This window comes from Macaca nemestrina, chromosome 7 (genome assembly GCF_043159975.1).
Source record: "Macaca nemestrina isolate mMacNem1 chromosome 7, mMacNem.hap1, whole genome shotgun sequence".
NCBI lineage: Eukaryota > Metazoa > Chordata > Mammalia > Primates > Cercopithecidae > Macaca > Macaca nemestrina.
The window spans coordinates 141,772,955-141,786,897 of record NC_092131.1 but is presented as its reverse complement, the minus strand read 5'-3'; the positions used below and the strand labels follow the sequence as shown (position 1 = coordinate 141,786,897).

The 13,943-nt window shown below is 40.5% G+C and overlaps 1 long non-coding RNA gene across 3 annotated transcripts in view; it reads right to left on the bottom strand.

The window, feature by feature from the left end:
• Nucleotides 1–3,651, bottom strand: part of LOC105489351 (uncharacterized) — a 39,621-nt gene extending 35,970 nt beyond the window's left edge. Inside the window, exons 1-2 of one of the 3 annotated variants that reach the window (XR_011626470.1) lie at nucleotides 2,899–3,651; nucleotides 367–430 (exon numbers count right to left, since the gene is read on the bottom strand). This is a non-coding gene — a long non-coding RNA (uncharacterized lncRNA). The other 2 variants (XR_011626471.1, XR_011626469.1) reach the window with 2 other exon arrangements.
• Nucleotides 3,652–13,943: the final 10,292 nt, after the last annotated feature.

The window sequence follows — 13,943 nt, the reverse complement described above, 5'->3', positions numbered from 1 at the left end:
TTTCTTAAATTAGGCCAGAACTCGTCATTCTGATCAACTCCAACTCCCATCAAGGACATCGGCTAATCTGTCAGAACCTAAAATAAAATAAAAATAAATCCACGAGCAGTGTCTTCCACTTTTAATGTCGATCCTGCTGGGTACCCCCCTTCCTTTCTGCAATGGAAGAACCCCCTTCCGTTCTGCAAGCCTGTGTGTGCCCCCTCGTTTGGAGCCATTTGCAATCTCTTGCACTCCCATTTCAAAGTGGAGCCCCAGCCAGGATGCGTTTCTCTGAAGAGCTGCTACCCTAATTCCTCCCCCTCACTTCGAAGCTTGTCAGGGGGACCCAAGCAATAAGAAGGTCAACAGGAAAACAAATCCCACCTTATTAAGTCTTGTTTGATCTTAAAACCACATCATCCGAGATTTCAGCGACATTGTGCTGGCCCTGCACAAGAGGAACAGAGTTTTCTTATGAAAATACATCAGACAAGCACACAGAAGAAAAAGAAAATAGATGTGCAACTGTTAAAATGTTCGAGAGCCTTACATGTGGCCGGCGAGCTCAGCAAAGGACACTGCTTTCTTTTTCTCTCTTCTTTAGTCTTTTATTCCCTACTCTCTATTCTCCTTGCAGCAGAACAAATATTTTTCTTTCAACAAATATTTTTAAGGTGCTACTTTTCCATTAAAGATGCTTTATTTCTTTTCTGTGGTGGGGTTTTTGTTTTCCGCACTAAAATGATAACGACACTGAAGATGGCAAAGCGAAGTCCTAGGAATAGCCTTGCTACAATCCATCAGCTGTGATAATATCAAGATGAATATATTGTCAGGAATCTGTATGTAGCATTTCATTTATCCTACCCGCTCTCCTAGGAGCGGCTCCCCCGGGGATTACATTATTATTCAAGCTTCCTGGACTCACTCCAAATGCATATTGCAACTACAATTCAAAGGGAAACTTATAAAAGGTGATAGAAAATAGACCTGCTACAGAACATTTTTTTTAAATTAACCTTTTCAGAGTTTAATTCCATCCTATATACCTATAAATAGAGCAGCTTTCAGGAACTAAAAACTAATCCTATAGTAATAACACAAAGCTCGATTTCTCATTCCATGCGATCATTAATATTGCTTTAAAAATCACGAGAAATCTCTTCAACTTCTTAAGCTTTGTAATTCATTTCTGTACACCAATTCAAGAAACCTCATCAGTTTAGGTGGCCTTTTTGCAACACCATCCAAGGCACGCAAATATTTGGAATTTTTACCTTAGGTCAGAGTTTAAGAAAAAAATGATTTCTCATTTCCAGAAAGGATTTATGAATGTAGAAAAATGCTTTTGTGACAGTGACACGTTTATGTTACCTAATTCACAAACAAAATAAACTATATAGAATATATGAAGTAAAAATCAAAAGGAAACAAGAGAAAGGATTTTATATAAATGGTGGAGAATTTTTAAGTAAAAAAAAATCTTGTTACGTCCTTAACATTTTAAAATCTTGTTACATCCTTAACATTTTTTTTCTATAACCCAGTTTCAATATTCCAACCAAATGTAAGATGGAAGAGCTTTGATTTGAGAGAAAAAAAAATCTTTTGAACATTGATCGACATGTGATTTGTGCAATTATTTAACCTGGATTTAACTCCCTCTACTCTATGCTCAAATCACTTGATTGACTGAGATGCTGTTTCCATTGAGCTGGGTTTACAATTATCTTTAAACAAGCGAAACTTCAAAGGCTGCTCAATGGGTATTTTCCGTTCTTCATTAGAACTCGTAAATGTATAACCTGCATATAAACAAGTCACTCTACCTAATTAAATGGAATCTCTTCCTCTCTATTAAAAATTTAGAAGTGCTGCCTGGGTATAAACATGTCATCTCAGAAGGCGGGAGGGGAGACCCTCTTAATGTCCATGAATAACCAGCTGAATCTCCTTTAAGCAAAGCCACGTTAATAACAGCACAGACACACATAAATTATTCTAATTATTGTATTATCAGTAAAGATTGGTTAAATGGAAAGGGTGTTCATTTTTGGCAATTATGCCCTCAAGTTTTATCTGACTACTAGCAAAATGCGGACCAGGGTTTTAGTTTACTTCAGAGACCATCACATAGCTTCTTGCCCACTTTCTTTTTCAAACATCTGTATCTTAGAAGAGGTAATGGAGCATTTTTCTTTGATGGCCGTGTCTAGACTGAAAAATGGGGCTTTTATCACATTTCTAGACTTAGAACTCTCAGGAAAATGATCCATAAAAGCTCTAGCTTGGAAATCAAAATGCTCTTAAAGCGTTCTGAGTTTGTGTTGTTTTGTTTGTTGGTTAAAGGAAGAAAAGCTTCTCAAAGTCCTTGTCCCTTTTTTGAAAACTGATGGAGAAATTATAAAGCACCTCCAGCTAATCAAAACAGTTTACCTTGAGCTCGGGATTCACTGCTGTAGCTCCCAACCTTCTTCTTTTTTTTTTTTTTTAAAAAAAAAAGGAAAAATTCTTTTCATAAAGTTTGAAACAATATTTGTGACATTAAGCTTTATCTCATAAGACCAGACAGAAATTGCAGCATGTAAATGTTTGAAAAGGAGATGTAGATTTTTTGAGCTATGAGGTGCTTTGTTGGAGCGACCTCTTGTGGTCAAATGTCATCAATACAACTTTAGAGTCACATTTTTTTAAAGGACACGTTTGACAAACCCACAGCAGCGCAATTTTGACACACGTTGCAATTCAGAATTGAAAGTTTGGTATCTTGTTGGATTTTGTATCCTCTCCTATTCTCCAGAAACACCTTAAAATGCACTCGCTCAAGCAAACAGGAATTCATGAGAGCTCCTAAATATACGAGAACTCTTAAAAGTACACAAAAATGAGGCACAAATGCAAGGCAATGCTCCTTACTGATTTGGGAACAGAGAAAGTGTTCCTCATGAGGTGGCACCTCTCCCCACGTGTCCTTCAACTGGTCATGGGAGGGACAGTTTTTTCCCTGGCATGAGCACCACCGTCAGATGCCAACAGCATGAGATGTAGCGGCTGCAGGCTGGGTGGATCGTGTCATTCATCACTGCCCCTGTGATGTCGAGTGCACCCATCTGCAAGAAGAAGGTATATCCCCAGTGCAGCAAGGGTCCCAGAGGCCTCAGTTCGTGGATGGAAGTGAGTATGGCTTTTCTCTGATACCTACTCCAACAGGGAATTCAAAGTGAGGGGAAAATATTAAAGGGAGTTATTATATTCAAATATTTCCATAATTTGTCAACTGTAAAATACATGTCATTTTTATGGCTTCAACATAATCTACTTAGAAGCCTCAACAAAGATAAGGAACTTCGTGAAAATCTGTGTTAAAAATGATTTACAGGCCGGGCGCGGTGGCTCAAGCCTGTAATCCCAGCACTTTGGGAGGCCGAGGCGGGTGGATCACGAGGTCAGCAGATCGAGACTATCCTGGCTAACATGGTGAAACCCCGTCTCTACTAAAAATACAAAAAACTAGCCGGGCGTGGTGGCGGGCGCCTGTAGTCTCAGCTACTCGGGAGGCTGAGGCGGGAGAATGGCGGGAACCCGGGAGGCGGAGCTTGCAGTGAGCCGAGATCACGCCACTGCACTCCAGCCTGGGAGACACAGCGAGACTCCGTCTCAAAAAAAAAAAAAAAAAAGATTGACAAATGAGGGTTTCTCTTTGATATCTCAAAGTTTTAGGTCTTGAAGGGACTCTGCGCATTATAGATTTCAAACTTTTCATTTTACAGATTAGAAAGAAAACAAAGAGGCTGGGCGCCGTGGCTTATGCCTGTAATCCCAGCACTTTGGGAGGTCGAGGTGAGCAGATCACTTGAGGACAGGAGTTCAAGACCAGCCTGGCCAACATGGTGAAACCCCGACTCTACTAAAAATACGAAATTAGCCAGGCGTGGTAGTTGGTGCCTGTAATCCCAGGTGAAGGCAGAACAGTTGGTTGGACCTGGTTGCAGTGAGCCGAGATCACACCATTGCACTCCAGCCTAAGTGACAGTGAGAGAAAGAAGGAAAGAAGAAAGGAAGGGAGGAAGGGAGGGAAGGAGGGAGGGGAGAGAGAGGGAGGGAGGGAGGAAGGAGAGAGAGAGAGAAGAAAAGAAAAGAGAAAGAAAGAAAAGAAAGCACAATGAGGGATAGGGACCTACCCAAGGTCTCCTGGTAGAAAGCAGCAAACTTGGGATGGGAAGGGAGTGTCTCAGCTGTAGTTAACGTGGCCCACCCTCCTTGACTCCATCTTGCCAAAGAGTTTTCTAGCATCCAATTCCTCACACTAGCCTGAAGTTCCCAATTTGCCTCAATTGACCCTACACTTTGCCTAAAACTTCTGTCCTGCTACTGATTGGTCCATCCTGGCTCTTTCCTCATAATGATAAATAAATGATGACCATATTCTTTAAGATTCTTTAAGATAAGACTAGCTGCATTTGAAAACCAGATAATATAAAGCATCCTCTCTGGAAATTTCTGTTTGTTTGTTTATGTACTTTCTCGTACGTAAGAAAAAAGAAAACAAGAAAAAAAATTTCTTATTTGTTTATATACCATGGACTTGTCACTCCAGAGTCTTATACAAAATAGAGTATGGAAAGAAACTAATAATGTGCATTTTTATTATAAATACCAATTTTAGCACATCTCAATGACTGATTTTATAGATTATTAGGAAGTAGCTTTTAGTCATTTATGAAATATATTATGAAAATAAAAGCCCATCGAATTATTCATCGTAAGTAAAAAAAAAAAAAAGAAAAAAAAAAAAAGAAAACTGAAGAAAGGTCTTTGATCAGCTGCCCTAAGGTTTTCAGCTAATATATGGCATAGAAATGTGTAAGGGGTTCTGGGAGATTGATGGACCGCCAAGATCTGAGAAGGTTGTGGTCGTCGTAGATATCCCCACAAGATGGCGCTCTTCTTTACTTTCGATTCATCTTCATTTTAAAAAGTGATTTTCACACAGTCTCAGAATAAAATAGAATCATGAAATATGTAGATGGTTTCATATATTCTCCTGTTTAATGTTGCAACATACATCGCAGTTATAAAAATCAGCGCCCCCCTACCCCACCCTGTCAGGAGGGGATCCCCGCCTGGATCCCCAAGGGTCTGGTGAGGGGTGTTGATGGTGCTCTTAGGAAATGCCAGGACTTGGGAGAAAGGGAGTGCGCGGGGTGGGGATGTGTGTTGCAAGATTCTGTTTTTCTTAAAAGGTGAATTTAGTCTTAAAAGTATGTTAGTAAGCTTTTCTCATATATTAAGGGTTTTCTATCATCAAGGCTAAAGCAGAGGCTTCCCAATCACAGCCCCTTCCTCCAGAAAATTCCCCTCCTGAAGGGACTTTGCTGTCTATATCCCTCCCTCCCACAGCATTTCCTTGCCTGGGCTACTGGAATAACAGCGGATTCATAACTCTCTTTAGAAGGCAGCAGACAACATCTGATTTGGCAGGAAAATGGGTAAAAAGAAAATAATACGTGGAAGTTATTCAAAAACCTCATGGATTGGGGCTAGAGTTCTCAATGCGTGCCCCCACCTTCTCTGGTTCCAAAAACTAGACTGAAATATTTTGCTAATAAAGAAATTGATGCTGGCTTGTCAACAAATGAGGCTGGAACAATTGCATGATGCAAAGACAGTAGCCTAGAGAAAGACCTTATACCTTACATAAAAATTAATTCAGAATGGGCCAGGTGCAGTGGCTCATGCCTGTAATCCCAACACTTTCGGAGGCCAAGGCAGGCAGATCACTTGAGGTCAGGAGTTTGAGAACAGCCTGGCCAACATCCTGTCTCTACCAAAAAATACAAAAATTGGCCAGGCCTGGTGGTACACACCTGTAATCCCAGCTACTTGGGAAGCTGATACAGGAGAACTGCCTGAACCCGGGAGGCAGAAGTTGCAGTGAGCCAAGATTGCACCACTGCAGTCCAGCCTGGGTGACAGAGTGAAACCCTGTCTCAAAAAAGAAAAAAAAAAAAGGTCAATTCAGAATGGATCATAGGCCTGAACCTAAAGTGCAAAACCATGAAAACTTCTTCAAGACAATGAAGGAGAAAATCTACACGTCCTTGGGTTTGGTAATGAGTTTTAAAATACAATACCAATAGCACTGTCCATGAAGGAAAAAATTGGTAAGCTGAACTTTACTAAAAGTTAAAACTTCTGCTATGTGAAAGACACCATTAAGAGAATGAAAAGACAAGCCACAGGCTGGAAGAAAATATTTGGAGAACACATATCTGACAAAAGACTCGAATTTAACATCTGAAAGAATTCTTAAAACTCGATAATTGAAAACAACAGAATAAAAAAGGGGCAAGAGATCTGAAAAGACACCTCAATAAAGAATACATATATGGCACAGAAGGATACAAAAAGGTGTTTAATATCATTTGTCATTAGAGAATTGCAACTGAAAATAATGAAATACTAGTGGGGCCAGGCACAGTGGCTCACGCCTGTAATCCCAGAACTTTGGGATGCCAAGGCGGGTGGATCACCTGAGGTCAGGAGTTCGAGACCAGCCTGGCCAACATGCGGAAACCCCGTATCTACTAAAAATACAAAAATTAGCTGGGTGTGGAGGCACGTGCCTGTAATCCCAGCTACTCTTGAGGCTGAGGCAGGAGAATCTCTTGAACCCGAGAGGCAGAGGTTGCAGTGAGCCGAGATCGCGCCACTGCACTCCAGCCTGGGTGACAGAGCGAGACCCTGTCTCAAAAAAAGAAAAAACAAAAGTAACACTACTACACAACTATTATATACTATACAACTATTAGATACTACACAACTATTAGAGCAGCCACACTAAAAAAATCTGACAATACCAACAGCTGGCAAGGCTGTAGAGTAACAGAAACTCCTCTTCATTGCCAGTGGGAATGCAAAATGGTATAGCCACTTCGGAAGGCAGTTTGACAGTTTCTTACAAAACAGAACAGTCTTTTATCATGGGATCCAGCAATTGTGCTCCTAGATATTTGTCCGAATGAGCTGAAACTTATCTCCCCACAAAAATTTGCACAGGAATGTTTGTAACAGCTTTATTCATAATGACCAAAAACTGAAAGCAGCCAACCTGTCCTTTAATAGGTGAATGGAAAAGCAAACTGTGGTGCATTTATACAATGAAATATCATCTAGCAATAAAAAAAGTAAGATACCAAACCACTAAAAGATATAGATGGCCAGGTGTGGTGGCTCACGCCTGTAACCCCAACACATTGGAAGACCAAAGCAGGAGGATCACTTGAGGTCAGGAGTTTGAGACCAGCCTGGCCAACATAGTGAAACCCCATCTCTACTAAAAATACAAAAATTAGCTGGGCATGGTGGCACGCATCTGTAATCCCAGCTACTCTGGAGGCTGAGACAGAAGAATCACCTGAATGAGGAAGGTGGAGCCAAAATCTCACCACTGCACTCCAGCTTGAATGATAGAGTGAGATTCTATCTCACCAATATTCAACATTCTTTAAGAAAAGAATTTTCAATCCAGAATCTCATATCCAGCCAAACTAAGTTTCGTAAGTGAAGGAGAAATAAAATCCTTTACAGACGAGCAAATGCTGAGAGATTTTGTAACCACCAGGCCTGCCTTACAAGACATCTTGAAGGAAGCACTAAACATGGAAAGGAACAACCAGTACCAGCCACAGCAAAAATATGCCAAATGGTAAAGACCATCCACGCTATGAAGAAACTGCATCAATTAATGGGGAAAATAATCAGCTAACATCACAATGACAGGATCAAATTCAAACATAACAGTATTAACCTTAAATGTAGTTGGGCTGAATGCCCCAATTAAAAGACACATACTGGCAAATTGGATAAAGAGTCAAGACCCACCTGTGAGCTGTATTCAGGAGACCCATCTCATGTGCAGAGACACACATAGGCTCAAAATAAAGGGATGGAGGAAGATCTACCAAGCAAACGGAAAGCAAAAAAAAAAACCAGGAGTCGCAATCCAAGTCTCTGATAAAACAGACTTTAAACCAAGAAAGATCAAAAGAGACAAAGAAGGCCACTATATAATGGTAAAGGGATCAATTCAACAAGAAGAGCTAACTAACCTAAGTATGTATGCACCCAATACAGGAGCACCCAGATTTATAAAGCAAGCCCTTAGAGACCTACAAAGAGACTTAGACTCCCACACAATAATAATGGGAGACTTTAACACCTCACTGTCAATATTAGACAGATCAGTGAGACAGAAGGTTAACAAGGATATCCAGGACTTGAACTCAGCTCTGCACCACGTGGACCTAATAGACATCTATAGAACTCTCCACCCCAAATCAACAGAATATACATTCTTCTCACAACCACATCACACTTATTCCAAAATTGACCACATAGTTGGAAGTAAAGCACTCCTCAGCAAATGTAAAAGAACACAAATCACAACAAACTGCCTCTCAGACCACAGTGAAATCAAATTAGAACTCAGGATTAAGAAACTCACTCAAAACCATACAACTACATGGAAACTGAACAACCTGCTCCTGAATGACTACTGGGTAAATAATGAAATGAGGGCAGAAATAAAAATGTTCTTTGAAACCAATGAGAACAAAGATGCAATGTACCAGAATCTCTGGGACACATTTAAAGCAGTGTGTAGAGGGAAATTTATAGCACTAAATGCCACAAGAGAAAGCAGGAAAGATCTAAAATCAACACCCTAACATCACAATTAAAAGAACTGGAGGCCGGGCGCGGTGGCTCAAGCCTGTAATCCCAGCACTTTGGGAGGCCGAGACGGGAGGATCACGAGGTCAAGAGATCGAGACCATCCTGGCTAACACGATGAAACCCCGTCTCTACTAAAAAATACAAAAAAATAGCCAGGCGAGGTGGCAGGTGCCTATAGTCCCAGCTACTCGGGAGGCTGAGGCAGGAGAATGGCGTAAACCCAGGAGGTGGAGCTTGCAGTGAGCTGATATTTGGCCACTGCACTCCAGCCTGGGCAACAGAGCGAGACTCCGTCTCACAAAAAAAAAAAAAAAAAAAAAAAAAAAAAAAAAAAAAAAAAAAAAAAAAAGAACTGGAAAAGCAAGAGCAAACAAATTAAAAAGCTAGCAGAAGGCAAGAAATAACTAAGATCAGAGCAGAACTGAAGGAGATAGAGACACGAAAAACCCTTCAAAAAAATCAATGAATCCAAGAGCTAGTTTTTTAAAAAGATCAACAGAATTGATAGACCACTAGCAAGATTAATAAAGAAGAAAAGAGAGAAGAATCAAATAGACGCAATAAAAAGTGATAAAGGGGATATCACCACCGATCCCACAGAAATACAAACTACCATCAGAGAATACTATAAACACCTCTACACAAAAAAACTAGAAAATCTAGAAGAAATGGATAAATTCCCGGACACATACACCCTCCTGAGACTAAACCAGGAAGAAGCTGAGCTCCTGAATAGACCAATAACAGGCTCTGAAATTGAGGCAATAATTAATAGCCTAACAACCAAAAAAAGTCCAGGACCGGACGGATTCACAGCCAAGTTCTACCAGAGGTACAGAGAGGAGCTGGTACCATTCCTTCTGAAACTATTCCAATCATCATTTTATGAGGCCAGCATCATCCTGATCCCAAAGCCTGGCAGAGACACAATGAAAAAAGAGAATTTTAGACCAATATCCCTGATGAACATCAATGCAAAAATCCTCAATAAAGTACTGGCAAACCAAATCCAGCAGTACATCAAAAAGCTCATCCACCACGATCAAGTCAGTTTCATCCCTGGGATGCAAGGCTGGTTCAACATACGCAAATCAACAAACATAATCCATCACATAAACAGAACGAATGACAAAAACTACATGATTATCTCCATAGATGTAGCACAGGCCTTCAACAAAATTCAACACCCCTTCATGCTGAAAACTCTCAATGAACTAGGCATTGATGTAACGTATCTCAAAATAATAAGAGTTATTTATGACAAACTCACAGCCAATATCATACTGAATGGGCAAAAACTGGAAGTATTTCCTTTGAAAACTGGCACAAGAAAGAGATGCCTTCTGTCACCACTCCTGTTCAACATAGTGTAGGAAGTTCTGGCCAGAGCAATCAGGCAGGAGAAAGAAATAAAGCATATTCAATTAGGAAAAGGAAAAGTCAAATTGTCCCTGTTTGCAGATGACATGATTGTATATTTAGAAAATCCCACTGTCTCAGCCCAAAATCTCTTTAAGCTGATAAGCAACTTCAACAAAGTCTCAGGATACAAAATCAATGTGCAAAAGTCACAAGCATTCCTATACAGCAATAACAGACAAACAGAGAGCCAAATCATGAGTGAACTCCCATTCACAATTGCTACAAAGAGAATAAAATACTTAGGAATCCAATTTACAAGGGACATGAAGGACCTCTTCAAGAAGAACTGCAAACCACTGCTCAACAAAATAAAAGAGGACACAAACAAATGGAAGAACATTGCATGCTCATGGACAGGAAGACTCAATATCATGAAAATGGCCATACTGCCCAAGGTAATTTATAGATTCAATGCCATTCCCATCAAGCTACCAATGACTTTCTTCACAGAATTGGAAAAAAACTACTTTAAAGTTATTATGGAACAAAAAAAAGAGCCTGCAATGCCAAGAAAGGCCTAAACAAAAAGAACAAAGCTGGAGGCATCACGTTACCTGACTTCAAACTATACTACAAGGCTATAGTAACCAAAACAGCATGGTACTGGTACCAAAACAGAGATATAAACAAATGGAACAGAACAGAGGCCTCAGAAATAACACCACACATCTACAACCATCTGATCTTTGACAAACCTAACAAAAACAAGAAATGGGGAAAGGATTCCCTATTTAATAAATGGTGCTGGGGAAACTAGCTAGCCATATGTAGAAAGCTGAAACTGGATCCTTTCCTTACACCTTATACAAAAATTAATTCAAGATGAATCAAAGACTTAAATGTTAGACCTAAAACCATAAAAACCCTAGAAGAAAACCTAGGCAATACCATTCAGGACATAGGCATGGGCAAGAATTTCATGTCTAAAACACCAAAAGCAATGGAAACAAAAGCCAAAATTGACAAATGGGATCTAATTAAACTAAAGAGCTTCTGCACAGCAAAAGAAACTACCATCGGCCGGGCGCGGTGGCTCAAGCCTGTAATCCCAGCACTTTGGGAGGCCGAGACGGGCGGATCACGAGTTCAGGAGATCGAGACCATCCTGGCTAACACGTGAAACCCCGTCTCTACTAAAAAAATACAAAAATTAGCCGGGAGCGGTGGCGGGCGCCTGTAGTCCCAGCTACTCGGGAGGCTGAGGCAGGAGAATGGCGTGAACCCGAGAGGTGGAGCTTGCAGTGAGCTGAGATCCGGCCACTGCACTCCAGCCTGGGGGACAGAGCGAGACTCCGTCTCAAAAAAAAAAAAAAAAAAAAAGAAACTACCATCAGAGTGAACAGGCAACCTACAGAATGGGAGAAAATTTTTGCAATCTACCCATCTGACAAAGGGCTAATATCCAGAATCTACAAAGAACTCAAACAAATTTGCAAGAAAAAACAAACAACTCCATCAAAAAGTGGGCAAAGGATATGAACAGACACTTCTCAAAAGAAGACATTTATGCAGCCAACAGACACATGAAAAAATGCTTATCATCACTGGTCATCAGAGAAATGCAAATCAAAACCTCAGTGAGGTACCATCTCACACCAGTTAGAATGGCAATCATTAAAAAGTCAGAAAACAACAGATGCTGGAGAGAATGTGGAGAAACAGGAACACTTTTACTCTGTTGGTGGGAGTATAAACTAGATCAACCATTGTGGAAGACAGTGTGGCGATTCCTCAAGGATCTAGAACTAGAAATACTATTTGATCCAGTGATCCCATTACTGGGTATATACCCAAAGGATTATAAATCATGTTACCATAAAGACACATACACATGTATGTTTATTGTGGCACTATTCACAATAGCAAAGACTTGGAGCCAACCCAAATGTCCACCAATGATAGACTGGATTAAGAAAATGTGGCATATATACACCATGGAATACTATGCAGCCATAAAAAAGGATGAGTTCATGTCCTTTACAGGGACATGGATGCAGCTAGAAACCATCATTCTGAGCAAACTATCACAAGGACAGAAAACCAAACACTGTATGTTCTCACTCATAGATGGGAATTGAACAATGAGAACACTTGGACACAGCGAGGAGAACATCACACACCGGGTCCTGTCATGGGATGGGGGGCAGGGGGAGCGATAGCATTAGGAGAAATACCTAATGTAAAATGTAAATGACGAGTTGATGGGTACAGCAAACCAACATGGCACACATATACATATGTAACAAACCTGTACGTTGTGCCCATGTACCCTCGAACTTAAAAAAAAAAAAAAAAAGAAAGAAAGAAAAATATACAACATAAGCCTGGGACATCTTGCAGTGTCAGGAAAGTAAGGAAGTTCTCATTCTCTCTCTTTCTCTGTCTCTCTCTGTCTTTCTCTCTCTCACACACACACACACACACACATACACACACACACACACACCCCTACATTGATGTGTCAAAGAGACACAGAAACCAGCTTAAAGAACTCCCAGTGGCCAAAGCTGGAACAATTTGAGCAACAAAAAAAGTAGTATTGGATTATATAACCCAAAGTATAAAATAAATATCCAAAGTATCCAAAGTCCATAGTGATATAATAAATAGCTGAATAAATAAATAAGAAAAAGATAAATATCTTGCTCAGAATTCCAACAAATTAGTGTAGCTACTTCACCTCCAAAGAGGTGGAACATAACCCCCTTCTCCTTAAGTGTGGGCAGTACAGTGGCTTCTTTCCAAAAGGTACAGCATGGAAGAGGGGCAGGGTTCCCCCGCAGTGGAGACGCCTGAGAAACGCTGCCTCAGCCAGGTGACCAACATTAAGTTCTCTAATGACAAGTCATGTCAATGGGATGACTCTTGATATAAAAGGATGAAAATGGCATTTTTACCTCTGTGGTCTTCCTCCAAAAAGCATATTACCGCAAGCTAATCATGAGATAAATGTCAGACCATTCTCAATTGAGAGAAATTCTACAAAACAGATAAGTCATCTTCAAAATGTCAAGGTCATTACCAACAAGGCAAGCCTGAGAAACTGTCACAGACACAAGGGGCCTGAAGAGACGTGACAACTAAATGTAGTGTGATGTCCTGGATGCAATCCCGGATCAGGAGAAGGACTTAAGGGAAAAACCAAGGACATCTGAATAAACTATGGGCTTCAGTTAATAATAACACGTCAATGTTGGTGTATTAATTGTGACAAATGTATTACACTAATATACCATGTTAACAGGGGAAACTGGGTATATGGAATACAGGTATTCTGTACTATCTTCACAATTATTTTGTAAATCTGAAACTTTCCTAAAATTCAAAGTTTAGTTTAAAAGATGATGGCAGGCATGGTGGCTCATACCTGTAATGCCAAGACTCTGGGAGGCTGGGGCAGGAGGATCGTTCGAGCCCAGGGGTTTGAGGTTGCAGTGAGCTGTGATTGTGTCGCTGCACTCCAGGCTAGGTAACAGATCGAGACTCTGTCTCTAACATTTTCCAATTTGTGCACACACAAAGTTAATGGGTAAATTTTCTTCCATTTTTATTAAAATCCGGGTGCATCCACACTTGCAGAGATGTTGAAGCAGGTTTGGATCCTACCTCTTACTAGCCATGTGACTCTGGGAAAGTCACTGAGCCAGCCTCAGGCCTCACACCAGTCAAAGGGGAATTCAACACCATAAACTATATCAAGCACCCGTACCTGGCACCTCAGAACATGTAACCTCAGAACATTGCTTTTATTAGCTAGCTCCTGTGGATTAGACAACAAAACAAATGTCTGGGTAGTAAATCAA